The sequence below is a fragment of the Varanus komodoensis genome, unplaced genomic scaffold (assembly GCF_004798865.1).
Source record: "Varanus komodoensis strain SLA01 unplaced genomic scaffold, ASM479886v1 scaffold3, whole genome shotgun sequence".
NCBI classification, from domain to species: Eukaryota; Metazoa; Chordata; class Lepidosauria; order Squamata; family Varanidae; genus Varanus; species Varanus komodoensis.
Genome location: NW_025335761.1, coordinates 45,265,505 through 45,280,430, shown reverse-complemented (window position 1 = coordinate 45,280,430; position 14,926 = coordinate 45,265,505). Strand labels below are relative to the sequence as shown.

At 40.0% G+C, this 14,926-nt stretch overlaps 1 protein-coding gene across 5 annotated transcripts in view; it reads left to right on the top strand.

The window, feature by feature from the left end:
• Positions 1 to 14,926, top strand: part of TC2N (tandem C2 domains, nuclear) — a 47,572-nt gene that overhangs the window by 4,193 nt on the left and 28,453 nt on the right. Inside the window, exon 1 of one of the 5 annotated variants that reach the window (XM_044435960.1) lies at positions 8,764 to 8,839. The exons of 3 other annotated variants lie outside the window; for them this stretch is intronic. The gene's annotated coding sequence lies outside the window, so the exon portion shown is untranslated. Of the gene's footprint in view, positions 1 to 8,763; positions 8,840 to 13,225; positions 13,245 to 14,926 lie in introns of those variants that run through there. One more of the 5 variants, XM_044435962.1, reaches the window with a different exon arrangement.

Genomic DNA, 14,926 nt, shown 5'->3' with positions numbered 1-14,926 from the left:
ACAATATTTTCCCCCTTCTGCGAAGTGGATTGTATCTAGCGGTATCCATCTGCCAGCCAGCAGACATGCCCCGAATTTCCAGAGAGTGGCAGGACCTTCTAGAACAGATGAAGGGAGGGAAGGAGGGGAAGAAGTCCTTTTAAATGAGCAGAAGTTCATTGGATGTAGATCTCTTTACTTGTTAGTTGAATAGCATATCTCACTTTAAATTGAGTTTTGGTATAGTCAACACATTTATAGCAGTCCAATACATCTCAACTCAAAAGCTGATGGAATCCCATTGAATTCAGTCAGGAGAGGCTTATTCATAGTAACTTGGTATAGAATAGCAATGAATGAGATTTTCTTGTTTCCAAAATATTCAGAAAACATCACAATTAATGCCTTACACAAAGTGAAGTTTTCACATTAAACTACAGTTGTAAAAATCTATTCTAAATCATTGGTGTTGCATGTAATTCTTCTGTGTGTCTGCGTGGAATGTCTGAGTACAATTTCCCATGAGTGTTCATGTATCATAAGAAATGTGTTCTGCCTATTTTATGAGAAATTCAGACTGTCACTTGCTATTAATATGCAAATCACATTTATATTAGCTTTCACCTGAATCAAAGAGCCTGTGTAGTGAAGCAGAATAGACTCATTCACTTCCATTTACCATAGTGGGAACTTGGTCTGCATGCTTCCTTATCTAACTGAATGAACATGTTTACAGGTCATGGAAACAGTGTTATCAGCAGAATAATGATAGTGCATGAATTGGCTGCTTGCCTAATGCAGCATTAGATGTGAGTCTAGAACAACTGATGTTATAGGGAACAGCTAGGGTTGTATAGTATATAATATTTTGGTGGCGCTCTTTCCAGTACAAGATATACATAATACAGTCCTATACTGCTTTTCAGTTAGAACTTGCTAATGTTTGGCTCTATTGGCCTGTGATGCTGAATGTCTGTGTTCCTGAATTTTATTATTTTTTTAATCATTGTGGGGTATGTGTGTTTGTGTGTGTGAGAGAGAGAGAAAGAGACAGACAGACAGAGATGAGTTGTTTACTGTTATTAAAGACTCTGCTTAGTAAACAAGGTTGACCCTTCTGTTTTATGGTCATTCAGCAAATTTATTTATTTATTTATTTAGGAAGCTTCTATGTCGCCCCATTCGCCGAAGCCTTGGGGCGGCTCACAACAATAAATAACATAATAACAATATAAAAACAATATAGTTGGAGACGTCCTGGCCAAATCATGTTTTTAACTTATATTCAGTTCTGTTTCTAACCTTCCCTGTTGCAAAGGGACACACACTATTTGGGGGGATCAAGATGGGTTATCAACCCAGGCTATAGTGTGCATGTGTGTGTGTGTGTGTGTATTATAGTTTATATACTCTGTGTGTGTGTGTGTATTTCCTTTACACTTAGAACAAGGATTAGGCCAGTAAAACTTCTTTTACTTTTCTTCACCTCCATGTTCAAGCTATTGTTTACTTTTATGAGTCTTATAAAAGAAGGTGAGCTGAGACTAAACAGTAGCTTCTAGTCAAGTTGGCTGTTTATTTTCTCCAGTGTCAAAGAGTATGCCTTTGAATTCCAATCACAGAGAAGATGCAATGCTTGGTCTGCTTGTGGGCCTCTGGTTGGCCACTCTGGGAACAAAATGTAGGGCTAGGTAGACCACAGTCTGATACAGCATGCTTTTCAAGTAGAAAGAGGGTGCTTAAAACACTCTGTATGTTGGAAACAGATCCCCCCCCCATTACTGAGCTATTTAAATGTACCCCACTTGGAATGCTGGCTAGGCCCCAGCAATGAGTTGCCATATTGTCAGATTGCTTGTTCTTGAGCCCATTCAAGTGTGCCTCTTGTATTTTCTCTGTAAGAATTTATCAAAAAATATTTTACTCATGGGTTACTGCAGGTGACTTTTCTTGAAAGCTTGTTTACTCTGCTTCTAATTTTGTGGACTGTAATGAATCAATCTCTCAGGATACTTACAAATTAACTTTAAAAAGAATTCTCTGTGCTCTCTCCAATCCTCTTAAAGAGTAAGCTCTCTTTTCCCTTGCCTTCATAATTTCTTTGATATGTCAGCAGTTAAAATGGTATAAATCTGTATTTTGAATGGTGCACATGTACACAGCCTTCAATATTTCAGGTGGAAACATTTGAAAATATTTAAAGTACCAATTGGATGTTTATTTCTTTAAAAGCTCCTTTATTGATTTGTGTCTATTTAAAGTATTAAAAGAGTTGTAAAACTTATCCTGGCTGGTTTGAGGCTATTGCAGACACCACTCAATTCTACTGCAGTGTGGCAGAGACATTTTTTCCTAAACTTGCTCCTGGACAGGAAATTGTATGCAATGTCATGAGTGCATCTTCGTAGCCGGTCGACTACTCTAATAATCTACATTCATGTGATCCATTGCTTTCTCTCTAGAGTTGGGAAAACAATTTGGTAACATTTTTGTAGCAACTTTCAGTTACCACTTCACCTTTAATTAGTACTAGCAATGAATGTTTAAATAAACTGATAGGAATTAGGTGAGGTCACTGCCTCACTGAAGAGTTGTGTGAAATGAGAACTTTGTGTGAATCAGTTAAAGTTCACTGTCCTAATTCTGCATCTGTTTCTCTTTAATACAGCTGTTGCTAACCTCTATTGGCCATTCTCTCCCTTCCTGTTGTTACCGGACTGTGCCAGTCACCAGCTGGGGCAAACCCCGGGTGGACCCCAGACCCGAAGCCAAATAGAGCCTGAGATGAGAGTTAGAGCCAAAACCAGCTTTATTCTAGTGCACTATAGAATAAAGGGAGACAAAAGGGGACATTCAGCCCAAAGCAGTGTCTCAAAAGTTGCACCCCAGTACATGCATTTTATACGCTAGGTAACCAATTAGGTCACCTAATACACACCTAATGCATCAATACATCAATATATGCACCCCCTCCCATGCTGAAGAAAGAGTCCTTTCTTCTGTCAAGGACCAGACATTTCCCATGTCTATTTCTTATCTGCTCGAGATTCACACAGGCTTGCCATGTTCTTACTCCCTGCACATTTGCAACTTTCATGGCGGCTAGAACCAGTTTCCACTGTCCCTTTGATTACTGTATTCCAGGTCAGGCTAGCTTGTTAGCTGTGGGTTACACAAAGTTCATTTTGTTCTTATCTGCCCTTCCTTCTGGGACAGTATAACCAGGGCTTTTTTGGTCATAGAACGCACTGGAACGGTGTTCTGGCACCTTTTTTCCCAATGGATTTTACGAAGTGATTTTGAATCGTAGCAGATCAGCAGCAAACATTATTAACAGAGTGCCTGCAGGCTGCTTTTGTGTCTGCTATCCGCTATCTGATAGTGAGGGCACTGCTCTCGGTTTGGGACACTGCTCTGCTGCTCGGCTTGGGATTGGTGTGTGTGGTTGCACACTTACTGCCGGCGACGTGAATTCCGGCACCTTTTTTTTTTTACAAAAACACTGAGTATAACTGGTGTTTTTACTATGTGACCTTCCTCTGGCCAACTACTTTTGGGGTGTTTTGGGGTGCTGCAATTGGCAACAGTGTTGCTAACCTCTATTGGCCATTCTCTCCCTTCCTGTCTATCGCATAGAGTATCTTTTATTCTGCACCCTGCTATCATCATAACGTTTGTATCCCTGGCTGAATTCTACATCTTTGGCCATTGAAAGTAAGTACAGGAACCTCACAATCTTTTGATAAACTATGGAAGGAGTTTAACTACATAGGACAGAAGGAGTTTGTGTGTGTTGGGGTAGGGGGAGAGACATTGACACAAGACTGCTATTTTCAGTTGCAGACATGTGCTTGGTATAATCTATAATTCCAAGTTTTTCCTGCAAATCAGATGAATATGTGGCACAAATAATATGTGAACCTATTTGATATTTTTGTTTTATAGGGCCCTGCCAATCTTCTACCCATAAAAACAACTATTCTTAGTTTCAAAGTGTCTGTGACAATGGTTCAATGGTTATGAGTTTAACCATTCTGTCATTCAGCTTCTTTTTAATCTTGTAAGCATTCAACCACACAGATGCACACCCACACATAACAAACCAAGTGACTGTAAGCTGGGGATTTAAAATTAAGATAGTCAATTGAATTTGACATCCATGGCACATATGGTATTCTTAATGATGTGAGAGAATTTTTTTTAAAAATCAAGATTGAACTGCAGCCAATATGCAGTCAGTGGACATTTCTGGCAGGCTGCTAGGCAGCAATCCACTAACTTGTTCAGCATGCTCATCCTGACAAGCGTCCTTTCTTTCTCTGAAGGGTAGGATGATAAGCCCTATCTTTTCACTTGAGCTTGGAATTTAGGAATGGAGATAGGAGGTCATTTTTGACATTGCACAGCACTTCTGAAGTGTTCTCTCTTGTGCCCTCACAGTTTGGTGTCCTGTCAAAGAACATGTGGTACACTTAGGATCTTGTGCTTAGGATCCTTGTCTTACAATTTACTATTTTTATGAATAAATTGTGCTGGAAAATTCCTAGGCCTGACACATATATCATACCATATTATTTATTATAATTGTTTATAGCCCCATATTTGGAACAGATTTTTTTCCAAGGCAGCTTTCACAGAATATAAACTTATATGAATACAATCCCTATAAGCAAGATCAAAGATCCAAGTCAAGGGTCTTTCTCATCAATAGAAAAGCCCTGTCAGGGAAGAGAGGGTCAGACTAGATGGAGCAAGAGCTAAACTGGTTTTTGCCTGACTGTGTGCCTCTTCCTCATCCTTTCAAGTGTGGAGTGTTTGGATAATTTGCAGTGCATAGGCAAACTTTGACTGGCTGCCTTTTAAAAAATTGGCTTGGGAGCGGCTTCTGCAGGTGTTAGAACTATGATGTACCAGCATGACTTCAGACAGTCCAAGTACCTTGCAGCCACACATCGAGCTGCCATGTGTTTAATTCCCCCCAGTCCATCTTTGCAGCCCTGTGTAGGCCAGAAAGCCAGGAGATTAATTGAATTTCTGGTAAAATCACTATTACATGGAAAATGCCCAGAGCTGACTAGTAGTTCTTTCAGACAGTGGAGGCATATTTCATATCCTCTAAAATGAAGGAGGAAAGGAAGGTATTTGCAGAAGTTGTGGTGCCAGCAGTAACTGAAGAGCTCTTTCCTAATCTTTTCTTCAAAAGGAATGAGGAATGTGAAAGGGAAGGTATAGAATACCCTGGCAGGTAATTAGGCAATAAGCAGCCCCAAGAGGAAGTTAATTCCTAGCTAAGGCAGTTAGTGGCTTGCTTGCATAATAGGGCATACCTTTGTGAATTTTAATCCCAGCCATTATACTTGGATGTTTTTCTACGTTTTTGTGTAATATTTAAGAACAAATAATTCTACAGTTGTTCATTGCCCAAGAGTGATTTTCCAGTAGTAAGTTGAAATACAAGTGGTTTATGGGAAGAAGGGTGGGTGACTGTAGCTCAGTGGCAGAGCACATGATTTGCATGGAAAAGGCCCCAGATCCGGCTTCTGGCATCTGCAAGCAGCGCTGGCAAAGGGACCTGCCTGCAACCCTGGAAAGCTGCTGCTAATCTCTCAACAGCATTGGCCTGGATGAACTAAAGTGCAAGGTAGCTTCCTAAGTTCCCCTGAAACATGTACATGGATGCAGAGTTATTTGATGTCGTTGTTTTTCTTTGTATTTGTCATGTTAATGACACTGCTAACAAAAAAATATTTCAGAGGGGCATTTGCTCTCATTTCTTTTTACTGCTTTACTTAATCTCACAATCAAACTCTTCTGACTCTCTCTACTGAGCTGAGATTATTCTGTGAAAAAATTCTTGCCTTAGTTCTTCATTTTCATTTCCTGCAAATAAAAATCAGCACTATCCTAGTTGTATTGTTAAAGCAAGATTTTATAAAATGCTCATTGTGTCTAGGGTGGGGGTTCACTCAAAGCTAAATACACTGCGGCAGTGGTGAAATGATCTTTAAATGAATCACAAATTTCAAAAGTGAGGTCAAATTTTTATAAAGTGCATGACCTGATATAAGAGAAGAAGAAACTGAGCTAGGCAGCCTGAACAAGCTGATTGTGAACTAAGCTAGTGAATGGTAATACCACCGTTGTGGAAGATAACAAGAGAACAACGTGTGCCTTTGCTGTATCATCTGAAAGTGGGGACTATGTAAAAGAAGTATGACAGGGCTATTCACCTTGAGATGCTTAAGATACAATCAAGCCTTTGAAGAAATGAGCAGATGAGATGCTAGAAACCTCCGTCCTGGCAGGGATAGTCATATTGAGACTGACTGCTCCTTTTGTGTGCTGCCACAAAGCAGAAATTGCTTCAGGCTTTTTGTGGTTATATGTTTATACCCTCCCTTTCAAATGAAATAGTCAAAATAGCTAGCAATATAATAAACACAAATATCAATATAGAAAAACAGGAAATATTGATTTTGAAATCTAAAAACAAAAAAGGCAAATGATCATGAGGCTGGATCCCTTCCTCCCGTACAAGGAAAGGTTACAACATCTAGGCCGTAGAGAAAGGGCAAGTAAGGAGGCAGGGAATGATGGAGGTTTATAAAACCATGTATGGTATGCAGAAAGTGCATAGAGAAAATTTTCTCTCTCTCCTCCATAATATTGGAACCTGGAATTATCCATTGGGGCTGCATGATGGAAAGTAGACAAAATAAAGTACCTGCTCACACAGCCTGTAACTGATTTATGGATTCTGCTTCCACAAGATGTAGTGATGGTCACCAAATTGAGCCCTCTTCAGTTTGTTCATCTCCATATGAGTTAGATTTTGGAGTGAATGCCATGTTCTCTGCCTCCTGGTAGCCAAAGAAATGGAGAGGCTTGCAGAGTATGTATAAACAGGGTTCAGCTCCATAAAGGGAGAGCCTACACCCTCCCATTCAGCAGACTTCCGTGTTGCAGAGGCAGGAGACACGGATAAAGCCAGTTGCTGACTCTTTGTATCCTCACACCATGGAGACTGAAAATGCAAGGGATTAAGCAACTGGTCACAATGACCATATGCTATGTCCAAGATCAGAGGCTTGGTGTATCTGAATATCCATTGCTGTCATGTCCTGTTTGTGCTGTTCTCGTAGACACCTGCGTGGCCTTTATGGAAAACAGGATGCTGCACTAGATGGACCTTTGGTCTGATCCAGCAAGGCTGGCCCGTACAACATGAATTTCCTTTCACATCACAGTTCTAAGGAAATGCACATTTGTCCTGTGTTCCTCTGGCAGAATAGCAGGAACTAAATTCCTCTCAGTCATTTATTTTATTTATTTAAAACTTTTATATGTCGCCCCTTATGCATGGCATCTCTACCATTATTCTCTGGGATTGTGTCCACAAAAGAACCACTCAAACAAAATGACTTCTGCCTCTCACTCTTCAGTCACATGGTCTCATCAGTGCAGTATTACATATGCAGGTATTCAAATACTTTTCTACTTTACAGTCATATGTCTTGCTTTGGTGTGACCTTGAATTTAGTTAGGCTCTATTTACTGTAGCAGGGTGGTATCTCTCACTCCCTCAATGCCTGTGCCATTTATCTATTCAAACAATATGAATGTTTTGTAGGAGGCCAGAAATGCTGGAGCTTGATTTTACTGCTTGCCCATAGTTAATTTAAGGATTACTCTTGGTTAATGTGCAGCAAAACAGTCTTTAGTGCTGTTCCTGTTTCACAATAAATTTATCTGTGACAGAACTATTGGTAGTTGTTCTTTTTGGTAATTGTTCTTTTCTTTTTGGCTGTGGTCTCTTCAGTAAGTATCTGTATGAGGATATCTGTTGGGGGAAAAGGTGCCCTGCACACTTGTGTTAATTCCTGCTGAAGGGCATAAGTAGCATCTGTGAATCAGCTGGATCAGATGTGCCCCCATGTAGCTGCATCTCTGAGTCTGCTTCTGTTGCTACATGTGTGATAAGTTAAAAATGTCTGAAACAGCCTAATGACACAACGCAAATATATGGCTGGATACATAAGCAAAAATACTGACAGATCGATTGATCTCAGTGAGAGATTCAAGTTCTCTATAACCTTGCATCTTTGTTTGTGTGCGTGTGTTTTAATGGACTGGGCTGTTTAAGTTACTGGTACTACTGTCCTTTTAAATCCAGTTTGCTACTTTAAGACAGACCCTTAGGGCATTTGGCCAAGGTGCGATTAATGTATAGCCTGATAGGCAATGAATTATTTACTACAACCGTCAAGCCAAAGCAGCTTTATTTTAAGATCATATTCAGCTCTTGATTATTTATGTTCTATACAGCTGGGTTATATTTTTCCAGTTTTTCTTTAATTATTTGTTGAATATATTTGCTTTCATCTTCACGTATTTGTATCTTATGACTGGGAGTAAACTCTTTGATATTGGATTTATCTGATTAACTTGTATACTGTGGCCAAACAAATCTGGAAATTTTAAACATAATTATGTTCTTTTGTCTAACTGCATCAAAGTAATAGTGATAAATTTCTGTAAGAGTCTGTCTGCCAAGCTGTTATTAAAATGTACAACTTTAATCTTTTGTTTAGTGTGTTTTGATCAAAATAGCACTGCCACATTCTCTTCTTTATTGTATTTTTCATGTCTCTAGAAATGTTTTTCAGATGTATTTGGCCGAGTAGTGAGATAACAGGAGTGCACTGAAACTTTGGATAGAGAGCAGAAGGGAGTTTGTTATGGAGAAGTGTTTTATTGATATCATGAAGTGTCATGGGACTGGTTAACCAAGCCGAATCGCTGTGCTGGAAGGCAGACCTTTCGGTATCTTGAGCCCAAGCTGCTCCTGGTTTCAGATCAGGTGAGGCAACCTGTAGCCTGCTGCACAGTTTGGAAAGTCCTCTGTGTGTAATCAGCCTGGTCCTCTAACAAGAATGATCAGTCTTTTTCATGACAGCCTTCTACATGGGAAGGAAGAAGTTGGCACAAGAGAGAAAAGAGTGGGAGAAAGGGAAAGAGAAAAGGGGTGACTTATCTTCTTTTGGTTCTGACCGTAACCACTGCTGGCTTTGGTCCTGGCATCCATTGATGTGTGTCCCTGACATACTGGCCATGAGGGAATGTGGCCCTTGACAGAAAATAAGTTTGCCCACCCCTGCTTTAGATGTTGTGAACAGTACTTTTGAGCTGAATTCAGGAACAAACCACCAGCCAGGAAAGAGCCTTTAATATTGGACAAATATGTTTGTAGCAAAATGTACCAGTTAACATTGTACCAGCCTGGCCATCCCATTCTTTATTGGCTGGACATTGTCAAACACTTTTCAAAGACAGGGTTATGTATAACACAGAAAAGTAATGTCGTTACTGCATGTATCACTATGGGCAGAGAGGTGCTGTCCAAGAAGTGATATAGCAGATGTACCAGCCAAAACTTGCAAAAGGCAGGGTGGCTGTCTATGGGTAGCCTGTGCACCGTGTAGTGAATTTCAGATCCACTTTGAAAGGTAGTTTGACCACAATTGGTTACATTTAAGATCCCAGCACAAACACCAGAGTGGGAGAGGAGGATAGTGCAATTTTGTGACTGACAACTCTGGCTGTTAACCAAGTAATTACTTTACCAACCTATCATTTTTATGCTTAATCATCCTGCTTTTGGGAGGCATGTGGGAGGTGAGAAGTATACATGCTTCTCCCTGAAATAACAAGAGGACCGCACTGAGGATTTTACAAGCAGACATGGTTAGTGCTGGATGAACAGTTGCATGTTTGTTCCTTATGTAAAACCACCATGATGAACTGGACAACTTTGCAGCTCTGAATCACAGGATAAGGAGGAAGTACATACCTTCTCTCTGACAGGGGTGCTGGTGCTCTGAGGACTTTACAAGTAGGTAGGTTTGTACAGTTTGCCCCAAGCACTATGTTTAACACTACATGTGTGACTCTGCCCTGGACGAAAACAACGCTGCAAATTGCATGCAAAAGCTCAGAATGGGAGTAGGGCAACCCTGTTTGAAAGCCTCAGCTGCTAAAGCTCTCCAGCACAGACAGAGCTGCACTAAAGTGTCTGAAATTTGGTAGGCTTCTTCTCCCTCAAAGTGGCTAATACATCTTCACATTTTGAGCAATTCTGTGAAAAGCTACAGCCATTTATTTATTTAAAACATTTATATGCCATCCTTTGCAACAATGTTTCAAGGCAGCTTACAACATTAAAACAACAATAAAACATCAGTAAATAGAATAAATAAGAATAAGAAATAGCAAAAAAATACAATCAGATAAAATTAAATAAGAAAAAGACTGTTAATTTCTGAAATCATTAATTCTAAAATGACGTTCAAAGAAAAAGGTTTTCACCTGGCACCGAAAAGAATATTATTATTATTATTATTATTATTATTATTATTATTATTATTATAACATTTCTATGCCGCCCCTTGCCGAAACCTCGGGGCGGCTTACAACATGATAAAATACATTGAAATACAATAGCACATAATAAATTACCATTAAATATAAAAATACAAAAAATACATTGATTTACAAATATAAAATTAAAATTATAAAATTATTGTATAAATACAATACATTATTGTATTGCAAATTAGTAAACTACTGGCATCACCAGTTTACAACTCAAAATGCTATCCCCCCCCCCTTAAAAGCCATAGTCAGTTTTTGAGACTGAAAATGTGAGTGTGCAGACTGTAGGGGCTTGGCATGTACTGCAGCCGTACTCCAATGTATCTGTGCAGACAGATTCAAATTGTGAAACCAGATTCCAAACACATCTATTTGAACATATCTAGTATTCTTCCAGCTTTCAGGAACTATTCAGGTTTTCTGATAGCATAATTAGGGTTCTTAATTGTGAAGAGGCTTCTAAGCACATTCAACCTGATGTATTTCAGAGCTTTGCACTCAGTGTATGAAGTGAATGTGAAGGTCAGGTGTAGAATGAATGGACCTGGTTGCACGAAGAAGCTGTGGGCAAAGCAGGCCCAGTGCATCTCCTGGCACACTCCTGTTCTTCTCAGGCAATCTGAACAGGGCTAAAGGCTAGTGTGCATACTAGTGTGCACACCGCCTCTATGAGGAATTAGGAACACTGAAGAATTTGCACCATCACTTCACCTATTGCTAGCTTCACATAAATCTGTTGAATTCATATTCCCTAAGCTCTACTGGAAGAATGTAGAGCTTAGGGAATGTACATTTATGGTACTTCTGTGTCTGCTACTGGCTCTTTCTGTGATATGAGAAATGCGTCCTGTGTTTAAATAGATTGTTCTGAAGCAATTGAGCCATTCCTTGTGATGTCATCCTTATGGGTTTGGATTTCACCATTTCTCTCTGTCTTTTCTCCTTTAAGATAGCTCTTGAAATAATTCTGTAGCACTGTATATCTGGAAACCTGCTTTTCTGGATTTGGAAGGTAGAAGGGCTGGGTAAGATGACTCATGTTCATTCCATGAAGCTAAATGGTAGAGATTCAGTTCTCCTTCACATAGTGCATATAGTTAATCTATGGAATTCTTTCGAGGGGATGTTGTCATGGCCAACAAATTGTATGGCTTTAAAGGAGTATTTGACAAATCCATGGTAGATAAGGTGATAAGTGGCTACTGCTCCTGATGGCTATATGTTATCTCCAGTACCAGAGGCAGCTAGTGGGGGACACAATTGGGAGGCTGTTATTATAGTTATGTCCTGCTTAAGGCTTTTGTATGGACAGCTGGTTGGCCACTGAATAACAAAATGCTGGATTAGATGACCCTTGGTCTCATCCAGCATGGCTTACCTTGGTTGCTTAATGTACTGGTTTTATAGTGAGACACACAGAGTGATGATGCCTTGTGGGTATGTGCAGACCACTTTTTTAAGGATTCGCAAAAGTCTTGTTTGGGCTCAGAGTAGATGCTCCTGTTTACCATTAGCTGCTGATCTAATAAATGGTATATTTATTTATTTTATATCCCACCCTTTGCAGCGTCTCACGGCTGGAATAACATGAATAAATAAGACACAGCATCACAATAATATATAAAATCAATACTAAAAACAATACTAATGTTTAAAATGCAGGGAAAATAAGACTTGCCTGGTCCATTTTTCAGAGCAGTTCTCATTATCAGTCCAGTCAGCATACCTGAACATATCTCATGTTTTGCATTTCTAAAAAACCCATAGCACTGCCCTTATTAGGAAGTTGAGGGAGAAGGCCCTGACATAGTTGAGGTGGGTGGGTCATTAAAAAAAAGGGAAACACTTAAGACAAAACCAACACTGCATATCACACCTTGCCATTGATATTGCCATGTCAATAAAATGCAATTGTACCTTTTTGTCTCTGATATATCTAATTTGTACAGTACATATTCCTCTTGCTTAAAAAAACCTGCGATGCATGGAGTGTCTTCAGCTGCTGCTCTTGGCATGATGTTTTCTTAATAGCACAGTGTGTGTTTATATGAACATGACATTTTTTAGAGGTTTTCCCCCTTTGTAAAAATTAAGCTTATTTCCTTATAGAAGCACATTTTATTTAAAGGTATTTCCTTGTAAAACAGAAACTAGGCGTAGTAACAACAAGGCCATATGCTGCCAGTCTTATTCTTGCAAAAAGAAAAAGCTGTCTGTTCATATTTAGGAAAGGAAAAGTTAGCTGTGTTATAGCTGTGCTGCACAAAAATATTTAAAGTGTTTCATGGGATAAATTAGCTATGGAATTTTGGGGGTAGCTGCATGAGATCTTGAAACCACCAATGGTGGTTAAAAATGTTTATCATGGGTTATTCCTAGGCTGTCTGCATTAGCAAGCTGTCAGTCAGGCTCAAGTAAAAGGTCCATCTGTGCCTTCCTGACAGTGTTTGTTCTGTGTCTCACAGCAAGAATGAGAATGCTAAAGAGAGCTGTGCTAATACCAGGTTTGGGACAACCTAGTCTCTGCTTATTGCATTGTACCCCATTTCCACTGTAGACAGTTGAGAACTCACGCAGGCCAAAGATGGGCTATTCTGAGATAACTTTGCACATAAATGTTTCTCATGCACCCTTAGAGTAATTCCATATCTTGCATAGCAAGATAGTTCAATTAAATTACACTGGACTATTCTAGATGATATCCAATCAACCCTTCCCACTGATGGATCTTCTATCATTGGAACAAGGAAGTGATGATTTCTCTTCCTGTTTGGAGCAGTCCTCCAAAGCAGGTCGTGTCATGAAGGCTGCAGAATAGAAGAGAGATGGGGAAGGTACTGTTGCATGAGTGGATGTCCACTTGCTCATTATACGATTTCACCCTTTCTCATAAATATGTATAAAGGGCATTTGTATAGTCAAAATGTATCAAATAGCCCTAACATATTGGGTAGCCCACCACATATGTCAAGAAGTATGACTGTCCTTTGTGGCTTACATATTTTACTGTGGGAACCAATTTGGACAGCTTTAAGAAGGGATTGGACAAATTTATGGAGGAAAAGGCTATTAATGGCTAATAATCCTGATGGCTTTATGCTATGTCCAGTAGCAGAAGCAGTGTGTTGGGAACATGGGCACTCATGCCCTGCTTGGTTTGCCACTGAATATTGCATTAAGTGGACCTTTGGCTCGCCTTATGTTCTTATGGGAAACAGCAAAGTTATGAAGCATCCTTTAGGCAGTATTGACTGATTCATGACAGCAGGAATAAGCTGCAGCATTCCAAAGGATCTTGCCCAAAAACAATTGCCTATTTCACTGTATTTATTACATTTCTGTACTGCCAAACTTTTGTAGGTGGTTCACAAAGATTAAAAACCTTAAAATACAGTATTGCACATATATAAGAATTACATACAGACATGTAAATAGATCTCTCACACATATTTTTTAAAATTAACAGCAAGAAATTCCAGGACCCAACTGAAAACCTTATTGTATGCTGCCAAATACCAAAAGTAAAGGGAAATCTTAAACTGGAGCCATAAAGATAACAATGTTGAAGCCAGGCAGGCCTCACTAGGGGTACTCCTTTCATAATCTTGGGAGCCACAGTTGAGTGGGCCCTGTTGTTATCTGAAGCAGGGGTAGGCAACTTGTACCCCTCCAGATGCTTTGGCCTACAACTCCTATTGCCCTAGTCAGCATAGCCAAAGATGAAAAACTATGGAAAGTGTAGGCCAAATCATCTGGAGGACCATAAGCTGCCCACTCCTGATTTACAGTATATTACAGAAGTGAATACACCCCTCACATTTTGTAAATATCTTTTCATGTGGCAACCCTGAAGAAATGACACTTTGCTATAATGTAAAATAGTGAGTATACAGCTTGTATAACAGTGTAAATTTGCTGTCCCCTCAAAATAACTCAACACACAGCCATTAATGTCTAAACCGCTGGCAACAAAAGTGAATACACCCCTAAGTAAAACTGTCCAAATTGGGCCCAAAGTGTCAATATTTTGTGTGGCCACCATTATTTTCCAGCACTGCCTTAACCCTCTTGGGCATGGAGTTCACCAGAGTTTCACAGGTTGCCACTGGAGTCCTCTTTCCTCCATGACAACATCATGGAGCTGGTGGATGTTAGAGACCTTGCGCTCCTACACCTTCCGTTACAGGATGCCCCACAGATGCTCGATAGGGTTTAGGTCTAGAGACGTGCTTGGCCAGTCCATCACCTTTACCCTCAGCTTCTTTAGCAAGGCAGTGGTTGTCTTGGAGGTGTGTTTGGGGTCGTTATCATGTTGGAATACTGCCCTGCGGCCCAGTCTCCGAAGGGAGGGATCATGCTCTGCTTCAGTATGTCACAGTACATGTTGGCATTCATGGTTCCCTCAATGAACTGTAGCTCCCCAGTGCCGGCAGCACTCATGCAGCCCCAGACCATGACACTCCCACCACCATGCTTGACTGTAGGCAAGACACACTTGTCTTTGTACTCCTCACCT